This window comes from Acomys russatus, chromosome 32, assembly GCF_903995435.1.
Source record: "Acomys russatus chromosome 32, mAcoRus1.1, whole genome shotgun sequence".
Lineage (NCBI taxonomy): Eukaryota > Metazoa > Chordata > Mammalia > Rodentia > Muridae > Acomys > Acomys russatus.
The window spans coordinates 15,573,020-15,590,617 of record NC_067168.1 but is presented as its reverse complement, the minus strand read 5'-3'; positions in this window follow the sequence as shown (position 1 = coordinate 15,590,617).

The following is a 17,598-nucleotide window of genomic DNA, read 5'->3' as shown; positions in this document are numbered from 1 at the left end:
GTGGTCTTTAGGGCAAGGTTTGTGAGGCTGTGCATCTTTGGTCAGGGCAGGGGTGTTAGAGGATGCTTCATCTGCATACTGAGGTGGGTGGGTAGGCCTTATAAGGTGAAACAAGGAGCAAAGCCTGATAACTGTCAGGGTAGTACATTCTTACTAGGTTTGGTGGTGGGGAAGCTGGCTTTAAGGAGCCAGGTTTGGAGGGAAGAGTACCCAACTCTTAACCGTCCTCATGTTTGAGGTATTCAAGGTTGAAGCTTCTTTGACCCTTCGACCCTTCCTCCGTAACTCTGGACCATGAGAGTCCTACCCTGCTGCCTTCCATGTTCTGGGATTCAAGGCATAGACTACCCCCTGCCAATGTCATCTTTTTATATGTTACACAGACTATTCACCATGAAGAAAGAAGACAAAATGAGAATGAACATTTAAAATCCACAGTAGTTTTGCATCTCTGCAGCAGCCCCATCCTTCCCCTGTGTACTGACCTCACTGGGCAAAGTGCAGAACAGGTCTGGTGTGATTTGATTTTTATTGTAAGTCATGTGGTGCACAGACAATGTGAAGTCACAAATGCCTACAGGAACCGTGTGTCAGTCCAAACCAGAGAGGGAAATGTGGTATGCGTGTCTCTCTGTAGGTGTGCACATATATGTGCAAGTGCCTATAGAGGCTCGAATAGGGCATCAGATTCTCAAGAACTGGGAGTGTAGGAGGTTGTGCGCTACCCTACATGGGTGCTAGGACCGAAACTCAGGTCCTCTTCAAGAGCAGCAAGTGCTGTTAACCCTTGAGCCATCTCTCCAGTCCCATAGAGGGGGAAAATGTAAAAAACAGTTTGTTTGTTTTTTCACAGAGCACTTGATGCTTTTGTGACTATGTCAAGTTAAGGGAAGAAGTAATGCGAAAGCCTGAAGTTTCTGACTTCCGGTTCAGCCTCAGCCTCAGTTGACTGGCTTCCTCACACCTCTCAGATGATGGCACTGAAGGGCTTCATCCAACATCTCTGACCCCTTGAGGACTCCGGAGCCACTCCTCATTACAGCTAAGCCCACAGTGCTGACTTCTGAAATCTCCCTAGCTCTGGACTGGTCCTGGACTTTAGAACAGGTTCTGAACATCACAGTTCCATGGGGCCCTTCCTTCCAGTATTTGCCTCCACTCTCTGAGCTCTTGGTCTCAACCTCATTCTGGATCTTCCACCCTAAGGTTCATCAACTTTGGAAATCTGTTTTGCCCAAAGGTCATCTGTGCATGTTCGCTTTTGCCTAAACCATAAGTGTGTGTGTGTGTGTGTGTGTGTGTGTGTGTGTGTGTGTGTACGTGTGTGTGTGTCTGTGTGTGTGGCTACACAAAGGAAGTTGGAGTCATTCCACTTTCATTTGAATCAATGATGACCAGAGGCAGGCATTGTGGTAGTGTAAATCAGTAATTCCAGAAATTGGGAAATGGAGGCAGGAAAATCAAGAGTTTAAGGCCAGCCTTGGCTACACAGAAAGTTAGAGGTCAGCCTGGATTACATGAGGCCCTGTTTTCAACATATAGTGAGTTCTAGAATTCCAGACAAGTTTGCACTAGAGTGAGACCATCTCAATCAATCAATTGATAAATCAATCAATCAATCAACCAATCAGATCAACCAGCCAGTCAATCAATCAATAAGTGCATGCTAGATGCATTAACTCATGACTATAATTTCAGAACTCAAATCAAACAAACAAATCCCTGTAGGTCTCTCAACCCTGATTGTCCCTTAGGCACCAGCCTGTCTCAGGATGAGGATGAGCTGGGGAGCAGGGTCTCAGGTGATGAGTAAGCCAGATATAAACAAACTCAGAGGACAGCTCATTTATTGAAATGATGGGGCTAGTTTATATAGCTCATAGGGAGAGGGGAGGAAAAAGGTCAAGGGAGGTAGTGTTGTGGTGGGGAGAGGGACATTCCAAGCCTAACAGTCAGAATAGCAGGCTGTTGGCCATATGATTTCTGAGAAGCCAGTTCTCTGGGAGTCGGGGGACAGAAGCTTAACTGACTTCATCACGATTTGGCCTTTGTCTTCATGAAGTTGAGTAGGCCAGAGCTTGATTTGGGTAGGGAATGGCCCCACTCCTGCTGTGCTTTCTAAGAGATGTTCAGGGTATGGACACCTACAAATCACCTTATATTTGACAGAACTGCTGAACAGCCAATTCATGGAGTTGTCCTTTTTGAAACATTTACTTTTGGTGGTTGCTCAAGTCAGGCCTGCCGCATGCTTAGATGCTCCATCCTGTGAGCTGACTGTTGGGTTCCTGTGTAGTTGGTTTGCATTACAGCTGCTGTAGCTTTTTTCTAGGACTCTACATTCAAGATGTGAGTGGAAGAGCTCTCCTTCGATGATCACACCCTCACATGGCTCCTCTGCCCTTCTTTTTGTGGGCTGTTCTCTGCCTCTCTCTTCTCTGCAGACGAGGAGGCTCTTAAAACTCTTCTCCACCTTTATAAAGAAATGGCACACACCCATGATGTCCTGTGACTGGTGCTTTGGCAACTCACTTTTCAGAGAGATGCAGAGCTATCAGCAAGTAGGTATCCTTCCTGAAATTAATCCAAGTTTCTGATCATGAGGAAAATACACTTTTAGCAAAGCCTGGAGGAAAAAGCTGGTCTACAATGAAATGTCTGGTTTTACATGTGCTTATGGTGTCAGAGTGTGTCCTGAAAGACTACAGGACCACTATTCCACCCAATGTATTGTTTCCTGTTGGATCCTTTCCCTGTGTTGCTTTGAAGGATGGTAGCAGCTTGCATAGGGACAGGAGGGGAGAAGTAGAGAGAAGACAGTGAGAGGACAGAGTGCAAGGCCTGTCTGCCTTGACCTTTATTCAGCACTTGACCATCTCAAAGCACTTTCAAGTGTACAGTTTCTTCCAGCATTCACCACTAGTTAATGCATTTTCAGGCCCCAGTTTATTCTTTCCCCACACTCTTTTTTTTTTTTTTCTGATTAAAGAAACTGAGGCTCATAAAAGTTAAGGAACATCCTGTAAGTCATAGAATAGAAGCAGTGAAGAAAAGAATGGGCCCCCAAAAGCAACTCTCAACTTAGACTCCTTCGCTTGGCCCCAACTTCCGCATGGTTGCTTTTGAATGTTTTTGCCTAAAAGAATACTGGCAGAATAGTTTCACCAACATTTCCTTTATGTAATGAGTTTGCTTCTAGCCGTGGCTTCTCTGCTCTACTCATATAGTTAAATGACCTTTAAAATTTTTTTCCATATAGCTCATTCCACTATAAAGTCTTAAAGGCAGAGGCCAGGTCTTCTTCATGTTCCATGCAGTTTATAATATATGTCTTCTGGCACTTATAAGACCCCCCTACCCCATTTAATTCTTCCTCAGGCTTGGGGGGGGGCTTCCTTTGAGTGCTTTGAATATAGCCAGTGAGCAGCAGCCTATCACACCAATTGTCACACAGTTCTGAGGTCCTGGCTGAACTTCTTAGACCCACACACATTCAAGAATGAAAACAATGTCAGGTCACTTAAGAAAAGGTAACACAGAGCTCCTTTTAGTGCCTCTGCCTCATCACAGGCAGCTCTCAATGCCCATTGTGTGGCTCAGAGGCAGGAGACATCCTCTTGTGATTTCTGCTGCACCTCTCATCGGGAACATCTGACTGTACTCTGTTGGACCTGTGCTAAGTGATATTCACAATATGCTCTTCAGCCAAAAGGTAAATCTCAAGAGTGTGTTGCAAAAACCTTAACAAGAAGATTGCAACCCCTTTACATGTGTAAAACTCCTTCCATTGGGGAGTAGGGACCCTGAAATTCCTACCAAAGCACATGAAAATGACATCAGTGGTCTGTTCTTCCCCTCATAAATGAACCAGACCTAGGCAGAGACATTCAAGCGATGTCAGTTCTTGTCAAGCCAATAGAAGGTCTGACATCTGTTAAATCATTAAAGATACAAATAAAATGTTAACCAAGATGGAGGAGGAAAAGAAAGTGCTGATGACATGCACTAAGACTAAGAGGGACAGGCCAGGGATGATTAACTCCTGGATTTGAAAAATACCACTAAGCACGTTGGCTGAGCCTTCCCAAGTTCCAAATCACTGGTAACACACTCAATAAAAAAAAAAAAAAAAAAAAAAAAAAAAAAAAAACCAAAGCTATGGGAATCTTCAATAGAAAGCTTTGGGGCTTTGAAATAATGAGACTATTTTCAGAACAAGTAGGTATCACTTGGTTCCTCACACCCTTATCTTCTTCCAAGCATCTTGTTTCAATTCCATGGAGTATGATTTGCCCTGACCTCCAAGAGAACTTTGTCCTTGAAATGGCCCCCGCAGGAGTAAACCCAAACACTGGTTTACAATTACTCCATTTTCCCTCCAGTTAAACAGCAGATTCAACTCTCTCTGTCCTGTGGGCATACTGGCTTTAGAGTTTCCATTCTAAGCTAATGACAAGGACAAAGCTAAGTAGTCATCACATTCTTTTAGTTTTATCTTCCTGGCAGAGGGAAATTCATACATTTCTTCTGGTACCTCAGCAGGCAAGTAGACTTAGGAGTTCACATCTCATCAGTAGAGACTGAGCAGAAGTCACAGGGATCTATTCAGGATGGAAGTGATGGAGAAGCAATGTGTTGTTCCCATATGCACTTCCCTTTTCACAGAGAACTTAGAGGTCAAGTTCTAGATGGCACAGGTACAAAAAATTAACCTTTAGATCACCAAGTCAAGGAAAGATGCCCCCCCAAAGCTACTGGACCCAGCAGTATCGGGTTACACTGCTGCTGTTTGGAACCTGTTGGATACAGCTTAGCATTTCTTTGCATCATTTATGAATAACTTTTGGAATGCTGGCTTTCTCAAACCAGCAAGACTAAAGCTTCTGTGGTAACTGTACCATAAAAGCACAGAGATGAATATGCATCCAGGTGAGCTCAGGGAACCTCAGGGTCCTGAGCAAGAACAGAGACCAATCTCCATACATGGATTCATCTAGACTTCTTATCCATACAAAGAAGTATATCAGCCAGTGAACAAGGTGGGACTTACTGAACGATGGCCACTGGGCCTTAACCCATACTTTAGTTAATTTCCTGTGTGGTAAAATACCACTACCAAAAACAACTTAAGAAAAAGAGAGTTTATTTTAGCTTATAGGTCCAGGAGAGTGCATAATACTGGGGGCAGCAAGGCAGTAGATTGCCCAGCCTAGAAGCTGGCTGATCCTATTTGTCATCTATATAGTAATCCTAGTGGAGGTGGGGAAGAGGAAGTGAAGCAAGGCCATAAACTTCTAAGAGCCCACTTCTGGGGACACAGTTCCTCCAGCAAGCCCCTTGGCCTGAAGTGGAAACAAATCATCTGCTGTTCTATACTCAGAAGATCAATGCACACACATAGGAGGCTTCAGATCTCAGGGCCTTTACAACCTAGCTGAAGAGGAAGATGTACATGTATTTCTTTAAGCGTAAGGTTCAGTTGACCTCTGGAGATAGATTGAAATACTCCAGGTGAATATGTAACCTAGTCTTAACCTGCCAGGGTCAAGGGGAGAAAGATGAGTCTCCAGTGAGTGCTGAACAGATGGAAGGGAGTGAGGGAGGGAGGGAGGGAGGGAGGGAGGGAAGGAAGGAAGGAAGGAAAGACTCTTGAAGAGAGTATCTTCCCAGTGAATCTTAATGGATGGATCCAGGATACAGACCTTGTCTTCATAAAACTCCACCTGCTTCTTGACTCAGCATTTCAAAGTGAGGAGCCAGGCTAGAGAGAACAAGAGAAAGAAAACGTCCCCTTCTCCTTCCCCTGAGGCCCCAAGTCTTCCATCTCTAAAATACTGTTGTGTTTATAATAACCTGCAACACCACAGTGACAGGCTGTCCTTCCAGAACACTCCAATGTTCCTAGCCACTGTTGGAACTCATTATGCAGTAACGCATGCTAAATGTGGGGAGGAAGGCAATCCACATCACCCCACAGGCTGCCACACAGAGGCAAGGTGGGCCTGCAGCCTTTGTACTGACAGGACTTGGAGGTCAAGTCTTGTTTGTGTGTGTGTTTGTTTGTTTGTTGTTGTTGTTCCAAGGCACATAGAAATACCATAAGACTTTGAAGCTGCCAGAAAGAAAAGTGGAAAGTAATAGTTGAGGGACAAAGAGGATGGTTAAAACAGCAGGGACAAGCTTGTACTTTTCAAGCTTCTTAGGCAAGGTGTAATGGTTCAGCCCTATAATCCCAGCATGGGGGCAGGGATGCTAGCTCTGAGGCCAGCCTGGGCTACGAAGACCCTGTTGAAGAGCCATTTCCTTTGGTGTCAGTCTCTCGAATGTCCTTCCTATAAACCAAATGCCTCCATATTGTAGAAAGGAGAGAAGGGTGGAGGGAGGGAGATTAGGCATTTTGCTGGGGTTTGCAGGCTGCATTCTGTTTGAACCCCAAGAAAAGAAGCCAGCACTGAATTCAGGATTGATTCCTATGATCCCTAGATAAACTGCATTCCTATAGAATGGCAGCTCTGAGTTATATGCAGCAAACTAAAACCACAGCCCAGGAAGTGTTGGGTGAGACAGGGGCAGGTGATTCCCTGATGGAGCAGCATATAAGACACACCACTCCTGCTGCTGCTGCTGCTGCTGCTGCTGCTGCTGCGCTTGCTGTGTTTGACCTCAGCATCGTTGTCAACTTAGGGAATATATTCATTACTATAAAGAAATGATTTGATTTTCGTCCTTGTGTAATGAGGACCATGCTTTACTGTTTGCCCTTGCTGTTAGGAAGCTCAGAGGCAAATTTAAAGCTCCTCTTTAGTAAACTGCCCATTGTCTCACATGCACATCAGAGCCCTTGTTTTCTTCTCATCTTGGCTGTGGATGCTGATTTCAATTTTATGCAGCCTCAAGTTTTCACACAGCATTTACATGCTTGTTGTTAAGTATTCTCACAAAGCATCTCCAAACCTTAGCAGACTAAAGCAAGGCATGCATGACATTAAAAATAATAGTAATTTACCTGGGATGCTCTTTCATCTGTTATACCATACGGATTCTTTAGTGCTTTGAATTCTATTGCTTAAAAAAAAAATGAAGAAAAAAAATCAAGACACCATCTGGCTGTCTTTAGGAAGACAGAGGTACTTCAGGTCTTTGATCTGCTGTGCACATGGACTGGAATAGGGAGAGAGGACCAATCTCCCTGACACAGACAATCGCCCGCTTTATTAAACAAGTGTCTTGTATTACACACAGAGAGCATGCATTATGTGGATGCACACGGGGAAACTCAGAATGAAAAGTAGATACGGAGCAGCGTGAGGAGACTCTGGATTTGAAACATTCACGTCACAGCTGTTTCTAATAAAGTCCTTTAAACGCGAGCTTATTTCCACAACATATACTAATGCAACTGTAACTGCCCTGAAATGTTTTATTCTTTTTTTTTTTAAGTAAAGTATCAGAAATAACTGTGCACTGGAGAGTCCATAACCACTGTAAGCCACCACCCTGTAGACAGGTTACTCTCCGCTCTTTAGCATGTTTATTATTCAAGACCAGGTCACCCGTTGACCTGGTAATAAAGTTGTGAATGTGACTATGAAAAAAGAAGAAGAAGAAGAAGAAGAAGAAGAAGAAGAAGAAGAAGAAGAAGAAGAAGAAGAAGAAGAAGAAGAAGAAGAAGAAGAAGAAGGAAAGGGGTGAGGGACATGGAGAACCTAACTATTGAGAGAAGCATAAACGGTCATTGGGGATTGCAAATGGAAATGAGGGCGGGCCGGCGAGCAACAGGCTCTTTCCAGCTGCTGTGTGGAGGATGGGAAGTGAATGAGTGGCTGGGACCTATCTTGGGCCAAACCCACAGGCCAGGGTATGAAGTGGCCACGTCACCAGAAGTATCCCTCCGATGGTAGTCTCAGTCAGGCTCAATTAACCCGGGGCTTAGCCTTCACACCAAGTGTAAGGAACACGTGCTAACGTGTGTCCAGGTTCCCGCCTCGGGTTACCTTTTTAATTCCCCACCGTCGTCTTCCTCCCCATCGTCCACACAGACGAGTCCGTTTCAACACAGCTTTACATTTTCATAAAGGATGGGAGATTTTTCGACTTTCTTTCAGTCAGAGGCCAGGGCCTTCTCTGTCTGGGCTGCTTCTCCTAAGAACTGGAGCCTTTTCCATTCTGGTAAAAGAGAGCCACCTGTAGAGCTTCACTTTTAGCAGGGCTTGGGTTTCCGAGGCGGCAATCCCCAAGACCTTTCCTGGAGTGGACTCAGGCAGAGCCTGGGTCTGCAGGGTGTGCCTGGCAAAGCGGCTTTACCAGGAGTCGGGCTCCTGACTGCACTGCCAACGGTCCCCAGAGGGCGCCCTGGGCCCAGACCCTGGCTTTAGGCCCGACCCACCCGCTGGTAGCAATAGGAAAGGGGGCGGGGGGTGGGCAGGATACACACTCTGAAGGAGGCCTCGTTTCGTTGCTACTGCCCTAGGCCACGGAGTGGGAAAAAGCCACCCAGAAGGGTAGTTGACTGACTCTCTGCCACCCCGTCCTTTGCCCCACCAGCATATATTGTCTCATGATCGCCCCGCCGGCTAGCCAAGCTGGAATTATTATCCAGGATGTACGTAGAGGTTAAAGCTGGGACGCCGTTGGCTCTTGCCACAAACACAAAACACGAGGAGGTCAGGGTACCATCTCCGTCTCCTCTTGCCGACGGGGCTAGGCCCCCAGGCCAGGGTGTTATTGTTTGCCCCAGGAGGTAGTGGTGGCGCGCCTTTTGCCATCGGTTAAGGCCGTCAATCCCTAGGATTCAGAGTTGCCTCGCGCGGTTCAAGCTCTCAGGTCCCAGACACGGACCTCCGCGGATGACCCTGAGAACGTACACCGAGGAGAGCTGCCGGAACACCACTGGAGGCCCTGTCGCCTGGATCGACCACTGGAACAATTCCCTTAAGTTTTCACTCAGCATTCTGAACCTATTCTTTTTTTTTTTTTTTTTTTTTTTTTTTTTTTTTTTTTTTTTTTTAATGTTTAGGGAAGTCTTGGTTTAAATATGCAACGGCACAACAGCCTCTTTCCAGTACTGCGTTTCTTCCCCACTTTCCCGCGGTCACTGAGGTTAACCTAAGGAGAATCCGCAACAGCACTCACACCAGCGCTCAGCTCTGTTTACTGAATTACCGCCACCTCTTAGGAAAGGTGGCAGCAAGGCGAAGGAAAGCGGCTTCACGGGATCTAGAGCTTTCTGACGGTTTGCTGTGCGCCTTTAGCCGCGTGCCCTTGCCTGAGGGCTAGGGAGGCGGCAAGCCGCACTGCAGTTGCAGCCCAGGGCTGGCTTTGAGGTTCAGAAGGCAAACCGGAGCTAGTGACAGACGCCGCGAAAGACGAAGCCTATACCCATTACGCCCGGTGTGCGCCCCGCACCTAAAGGGCCGCTTCGGCACAGCGACCCAAACCCTAGGCACCCTGCGGCTACCAATGGCCTCGCTGGCTGCCGCTCGCCCAAGCTCCCCAGCTCAGCTCTCTAACAGGTGCGCGTGCCAAAGCCGGGGGGTCGGGACTACCCTCTGGCCCAACACTCCGAGGCTGGTTTCTAGCTCTGGGGGAGGGAATGCGGGCTAACTGGGAACCTGGTTTCAGGGATGGAACGCGTCTTTTGATGGAGCGGAAACTCCGGCGCGCTGCACAGGGACAGCGGGTACCGAACTCAGCCCTCCACCTTGATTTCACTAAAAGGGCTTCCTAGCAAAGGGCAGAGACGAACACCCCTTTCAAGGGGCAGGCAAGGGATACGTGGGGAGTTCCAGCTTGCATTCCCTGAACACTCCCCCTCCGCCGCTCCCTTTCTAGCCTGTTTTGGTTTTACACACACCACCTGGGAGAACTGTTAATGGTGAATTACTAAGGGCTCCTTTAGGCGTGGTCAGGAGTTTCTCCCCCGCCAGCCGCCCCCAGCGCGTCACCGTTCTTCCGTGAACAGGGTTCCTGTCCGATGGGCCAGGGCTCTTCGGAGGCGTGCTTCTGCAGAGTCTGGCTTCTGTAGAGGCGCAGCTGCGAGCAGGCGCACAGCGCGAACTCTGATTTATGAACCAGCGGCTAGCGAGAACACCAACGCTTTGGCTGGGTTAATTTTTGTCATTGTTCTCATCGGGTTGAGATAGATTGAAGTTTGAGGCGGGTTTTATTTATCACCCCGCACCTTTGAAATACAGTGAGACATAAAAATAACCGACTCTGGGACTGTGGTGCAATATTGGAACCGTCGGGGGATAATTTGGCTAACTGACTTGGACGTTTCACCTTCTAAACAGAAATGCAGCTCTCAGTCAAACTGTAAATCAGACTGTCTTCAGCAATGGGGGGTGGGGGTGGGATGAGGCACCAAGACCAGAAAGAACGGAAACCGAAATGAAAGAAAATGCAGATATTGACCCCAGCAATTCAGCCGTCAGAAAACCAGGCTGGATTTTAATTTCAGGTGTGGAACCTCATCGAAAATGTGAATTCCTGAATGTTTTGCCAGCGAGATCCTTCTGCAGTTTCACGACACCCCAGGAAATTGGACTTAACAAAGAAACAAAAAACTTTTCGTCCTTTTTGTATCAATACCAAGCAATAAATACCTTAAAAAAAAAAAAAAAAAAAAAACCAAACTAACCAACAAAGCACGCAATTAAGCTTAATCTGAGTCTAAATTGAGGTCCTTTTCTAGAGTTGTAATTAGACATAGAAACAAAAGAGACAGAGAATGGCCTAGGATGGGACTGGGCAGGATCTCTGGGATGCGACTTACATTTTGATAAGGAGAAATTTCTCTTTCAGTTCCATGGTTCCCAGCTTGTAGTGGATCCTGGGAACGAAATCTGAGCTTTTTCTGTACCTCAGAGATTTCTTCTCCGCCATCTATCTGGCAGTCTGGAATACTAAATGCTTAGATGTCTTACCTGCCACACAACAGAAAACCCATCCAGGCAGCTACTCAACAACCGATCACAAAGGAGGATGCAAAATTCAATCGTAATAGAACTTCCCAGAAAGGAAGCATCTGGTATTATTTTGCATTATGGCTTCCCCTAGCCACCCACCCCCAAGAAAGTTTCACTGGAGCTCCAGCCTGGACGCGGATACAACTTGTTTTTCTCCATGCTAGCACACAGCCCATAGCGTCTGTAAGCACCTGCTCCACTTTAAAGACATTTAAGCAAGTCAATATTTGTTTAAATTCGTTTTTTAAACCAAAGCCATTCTCATAAATTGTTTATGAAATATCTTCAGATAAACTGGAATTGAAATCCATGACTTTCTAAAAAATATCCTCACAATTAAATTTTAATTTAAAAGATAACACAGAGACTTCTGGTACAAAAAAAAAAAAAAAAAAAAAAAAAAAGCCCACAAAAGATCACTTTAAAGTAGCTTTGAAACTGCACTAGAAGAGCCCATGGTAGTAGATGCTAGTTAGTGTCTGTTGATAATGTTGAATGTGCAACTTAAGGCCATTGTGGCAATCAAAGCACATTCCAAAATTATGAAATAAAATAGTTAAGATTAAAAGACATTTTGGTAGGCAAAGAAGTTGGGTTTTGTTTCTCCTCGCAAATTGAAGGTAGTGCGGTTTTGACATTTGCAAGGCCAAATTCTTAATCTGATTTTTTAAAAAAGAATCTACGGGGCACTTTTTTCTGTGTTGCGAATGATCTTTTGCTAGAGAGTAACCTGTAGTCCTTTTCAAGATAACCAGCTGGGAAATAAAACAAAAATGTCTGTCTCTCCAAACATTTATTTTATTTTTTTCCTATTGGACTTTTCCCTCCTCTACATCTAAGGAAACATGAAGATGAGTTGTTTTTCTTCTTCTTCTTCTTCTTAGAATTTCAAAACGCAAATATTTTAGAAACCATATATTTCAAGAATTAAATCTACAGATGTAATACATACCGTGAACCCTATAAAATGCGTTTACAATGCTGACTTAAAAAAGAAATTTATAACTTTCATATGTACCTTCCTTGTGCAATAGGCAACCGCCATATGTTTCCGACTGCCGTGAGTCCGTTTTCCTGAACATCTGTAGCAGGTACTGAGTGCTTCCTAAAGTACGTTTTGTGTAATTTGAGAAGGAACCACACTGAAAAGTGAAGGTGAACATGGAAAAAAGGTCGTCTTTCTAGAAATGCTAGTTATTATAAGAATGGTCAGAGATAAGTGTTTTTTGCCTACTTATTAATGTGACTGAATTTAGAATGTGACAGAGTTGAGAAACGTGGTGTGAGTGTGTTGATGATTTTTCTGCAGGCACTTCCTGAGCATCTTTGTAGAGGTCCCCTTGTTACTTATCTCTACTTAGCCTTTCGCTTGAAGATTTTCATTGACTCTACCTGAAAATCCATTTTGGGGGTGGGAGAGATGGCCCAGCAGTTCTCAGCAGTGGTGATTGGCAGTTCACAATGCCTCTAACTCGATCTCCAGGAGAGCCAAACGCTTCTGTCCTTGGACATCTGCACTCACCTGCACGTGCCCACACTCACAACGAAAAGTAATGTTTGAAATGCTTTTCAAAAAGAGACAATTCAATTTGAATATCTCTATATTTCAATATGTTTTATTTGAGATATTTTCTAATTTTTTAAATAGAAAGGGCAAGAATACAGTCGTTTCTATTTTTGACTACTTAATTGTTCTTGTACAATTCAAAATAAAAACAAAACAAAGGATTATGTAGACAGGTCATTGCTTTTGGTCCAGTTTTTGTCATGTGCTAAAGAACAGGAGTCATTCCCAATGCTCCTTTTCAGTAGTTTAATGTGTTTTTGTTTTTGTTTTACACAATGGCAGTAGTAGCTTTAAATTAGTCTGTCAAAAGTCCTGCCATTCTTTAAAAGTGAATGTCTCTTTGCCAGTATGAAATATGAATAAATTCCATTTACATTTTTTTGTTGTTGATACTTTCAATAGACTACGTGGACATGCACAAGAATTCTGTTGTTTAAAAATGGTGGGCAGCTACTAACTAATATAAGGTACAAATTATATCCTCAATAGAGGATATAATAACTTTTATAGAAAGCCAAACAAGCTTGGCATAGTGGGTGGAGTCTGTGCTCCCCTAAAGGCCCTATGGCAGGAGGGTCACTTGGGTGTAGAAGCCAGCCTAGATGACACACCCTCCCACCTCCAACAAAACCAAAGCAGCAAACATCTTAAATGAGGCCTGTGCTTAGTTCCATTTTGAATTCATTTGTTAAACTGGGAGCCACAATGTTGCTAAGCTTTGCTTATAGGGACAAATGGTACCAATTCAAAGAATTTGAAATTACCTTTAAAAAAAAAAAAAACTAAACTGAGACTTTATAGCACAGACTACTGCCCAGTAATCAGAGAATAAATATTACTTTTCAGGTTCTTTTGTTGCCTTTGGCCCAAATCATTGCTATATTGGTGTTAGCAGCGTCCAGTCATTCATCCTCCAGTGTTAATTGCATGGCCTCCATCAAGGTATCTTATTTTAGATCAGGCATTAGCAGATACAGTCAGTATATTTCACACATTTTAGTGTATTTCCAAAATTGCTGCCTGAGAGAGAGCAGATATATCTAGAAATAATTTGGATGAGATAGGAAGATTATTTACCAGGGTTTTCTTCGGCATGTGCCCCAGGTTCCTTATCCCTTAGCTTGGGGGAGTGAAGAAGGGAGGTAGGTAGAGTTGCACTCACCCTACCTACCTACTCTTCACAAGGCTCCCAAACCATACCTCTTCACAAGCCTGTGGTGAGAAACCAAAGTTGGGCAGGAAGTTCCCTGGGCCTAAACCCTTCTGAGTCCTAAAGGGTCCTGAATGTAGCTGGGTGTGGTGGCCTTTAATCCCAGCACTCGGGAGGCAGAGGCAGGCAGAACGCTGTGAGTTCGAGGCCAGCCTGGTCTATAAAGTGAGTCCGGGATGGCCAAGGCTACACAGAGAAACCCTGTCTCGAAAAAAAAAAGGGGGGGGGTCCTGAAAGTGTTGCCTGAGCTGGTTCTTGGTCTCCTTGTTTGGAGTCTCAGCCTCAGCTAATTGGAACTGAGAGGAGACCTATGGTTAGGAGACAGTAAAAGAAGTGGGAGAGGGATGCAACTCTAGGGAGTTGGTGTGGGTTGAGAGTCAGTAACTGAAGCCAGCTGAAAGGAATCACAGCTTTGGATCTTTCTGCTCCTCTTAGGTTTGCAGCTGCCTGCTAGGAGGGTGTCTCCTTAAAGCAGACTTGCAGCACAGCCTGCCCCAATTTACTCCTGAAGCCTTGGTAAACTAAGTCGGATTATGATTTGTTTTGCGTTAGTCTAGATTAGAGGGAGAAGCGAGGAAGCTTGCTCCTAGAATGAAGAAGGGCCAAGAGCATGAAGCCGGCTCTGTAGCCTAGTAAGCTGGGAGAGGCATTGATGTTCACAGTCCTGAATTAGGAGCCAACATCTCCTTCTGCGATCTAGTTACAAAGTAACAACCAAACACCCAACACTCTTGGTATTTGTCTTCTACCAATGTTCACCCCACTGTCTCGCTGCCCGCTTTTGTGTTTCTGCCTCAGGTGATCTTTTGGTTAATAGTAAAATATCTTTTTAAAGTGTAGAAAGGATCCAGGGACTACCTCAAGCACCTCCAGTTCAGCTGACTGTTCATTTCCCTGTATCAGTGTATCAGGTTTCTAGTCCAAGAAATCAAATGTAAAGGTTAGAATATTTTACAGTGCTTGTGAAGTATGAAGAAGGAGTAGCAGGAGGAAGAGGAGGAGGAGAAGGAGGAGAAGGAAGAGGAGGAAGAGGAGGAGGAGGAAGAGGAGAAGGAGGAGGAGAAGGCTGCCTAGTATAGAAAAAAGTCTCAACAGCCTAATTCAGAAAACCATCAATTGTTTATAAAAATAGATGTCTTATCAATCAAGTAAAATAAACAGCACACACACACAGAGAGGGGGTGAGAGAGAGAGAGAGAGAGAGAGAGAGAGAGAGAGAGAGAGAGAGAGAGAGATCCAAGCTTTAAAAAAAAAAAGCATCATGGAAGCAGACAGAATGTTTTTCTTCATTTATTTTTCTTTTCAGAGGAGTATTTCAACTGGGCTTGGTGGTGCACCCCTTTAATCCCAGCACTTGGGAGGCAGAGGCAAGTGGATCTCTGTGAGTTCGAGGACATCGTGGTCTACAGAGCAATTCCAGGACAGCCAAGGCTGTTACACAGAGAAACCTTGTCTTGAAAAACAAGAAAGAGATAGAGATAGAGATAGATAGATAGATAGGAATGTCTCAGAATTGTATCAGGAAAAGCAGAGAGCAGATATCCTTTTTAAAAGTCTACCCATTCCTACACACACACACACACACACACACACACACACACACACACACACACACAGTGGCTGTCCTTTGGGACCCTGATTCCAGCGTACATCATCCCACCCCCACCCCACCCCCAAATTCTGAATTCTGGATACTCCCGGATTTTCAGCCTCTCCTTCAGTTCCTCTCACTTGGCTCAGGCTGACTACATCTTCAGAGAGGCTTTCATTTGAAATAGTGCTCAGCTGGTGCTGAGAGAGGCCTGGCTGTGTACTGTTTCAGCCTCTACCCTTCTTCAATGTCAGTAATACACGGGAAAAGACATTTTCTCTCCGTGAGTTATAGGCACACGCTCCAGGTGCTTGGACCTAGTCCATGTTTACATGTGCTGAGGTGCACACGCACACAACAACACCTCTTACGGGAGAACACAAGCACAAATGCAGAAAGATAGACCCGTCCTTGTAAATGAGATCCCAGGTTGGGCATGGGTCCTGCAGAGCAGCGGTGCATTTCTCTCATTCAAACAACAGAAAGAGCCCTTTCTGAGCACAAACTGGCAGTCTAAGCTTTTCTGAGACCCTTCTCCTCCTCCTCCTCCTCCTCCTCCTCCTCCTCCTCCTCCTCCTCTTCTTATTCTTCTTCAACTTTTCAGCGGACTGAGGGTTACTTTCCCTCTCCAGCCCAGAATGAAGTTCTCTGCCAGCTTCTACGGAACATGGAACATTCTGTGTGGACAGTTTGCAAACCAGTGGGGCACCAGTTTGCTCTATGTCCTAGAGCTGGGGTGGGATTCCAGCCGCGGGAGGTTGCAAGTGACTGTACTCCAAGCCCTGCCTGGACCAGGACTAAGTAAACTAGCCCTCATTCTGCCCCACTTCTCACCCCCTCCCCCCCGGAGAGCTCTGTGCACTCTTATAAGCATAGGGGCTACTTTTATTTTTGTTGCTAGTTTGTAATATTGCGGATGTCCTTAGAGTCTGGCTTTCCGGTTTATTTGTTATTTGAACCTAAGTCCAAATTTTGTGGCCTGCGTCTCCTCTTGTTAGGCTAGGAGTAAAGTCAGAAGAAGAGGCAGAGGGACAGAGGAAGGCTTGGGGCCCTGTGATCTCCTGGGCACCCTTGAAGGCCTGTTTAAACATCCCAAACCAGTTTGAACTGTGGCATCTAAGGGGACAATATCATAACGACAAAGCTTCCAGGCTTCCGGTGTGGAAGTCCCGGTGGTTTCTTGGAACCAGCTGCTCAGCCTCCTCCTGCGCGGAGTCGCCTAGTCAAGTAGGCTAGAAACCCTTAGTGACTCCCCACCCCCGGGCTACAGAATTTATGAACCTCCTAGGCTAAAATTAGGGTTTGCTTGGAGAGTCACAGCAGATCACTCCACTGCAGGGTCTGGTGAGACAGGGCCTGGGGCTGGCTGCTCTAGCCTAGCTGGCAACTGAAGGTGGCTTCAAATGTGCACACCGGAGCTTTACTCACAGTGGGGAGCTGCCAGTGTAAACTCCATTGACATTTGAATCTCATTTCTTCCCCAACCCTCCTTACCAGCCCAGACTTTGCAGGCCGCCACTCCAAGCTCTCTGGGATCCCGCTTTCTTCACAAACTTGACAAACGGGCTGAACTTACTTCTTTAGAATACAATGTCATCCTTCACACTGCTGAATTGGGTGGGTGGGTGGGTGGGTGGGTGGGGGGTGGTATCGAGACAGCTCCAAGCCAATGGCACAGGTTCCCCTCCCAAAATAAAACAATGCCTTTCAGTTGAACGAGTTTCTCAGGCATTTAAAATCTTCATCCTCAGCAAAGATAATACTAAATCCTTTACTTTTGAAGACTGTTACTCAGCTTATTCAGGACCTGCACGTGCTTCTAGGCAACAACAACAGCAGCAGCAACAACAACAACAACGGTTCCAGAGGTGATGCTACTTTCAGAAGCCACTCTCCTGAAAGTTAAAGGGAAGCCAGAAGAAAGTAGAAGGTTGAGTGTTCAAATGAACACTGAATAAGGAAAGAAAAACGAAACAAAACTAATCGTTTTGTAGCATATCTTATACTAAAGATTTGTATGCATAGTGAATTTTATTCTATAAAACCTTTCTTAAAAATTCACATCAAACTCACATCCTGTTAATACTGAAAAATGTTGAGTTTAAACAACAGAATGACATATATATCTGTTTGCTTTAGCATGCAAAATTTAAAGTTCTGCTTTCTTTTTAATTTATTCTAAAGGAACACACTGATTCTTAAAAAACCCAGTATGAATATGAAGCTACTTTAACTTGCAGATATAAAAAAGCACTACAAATGG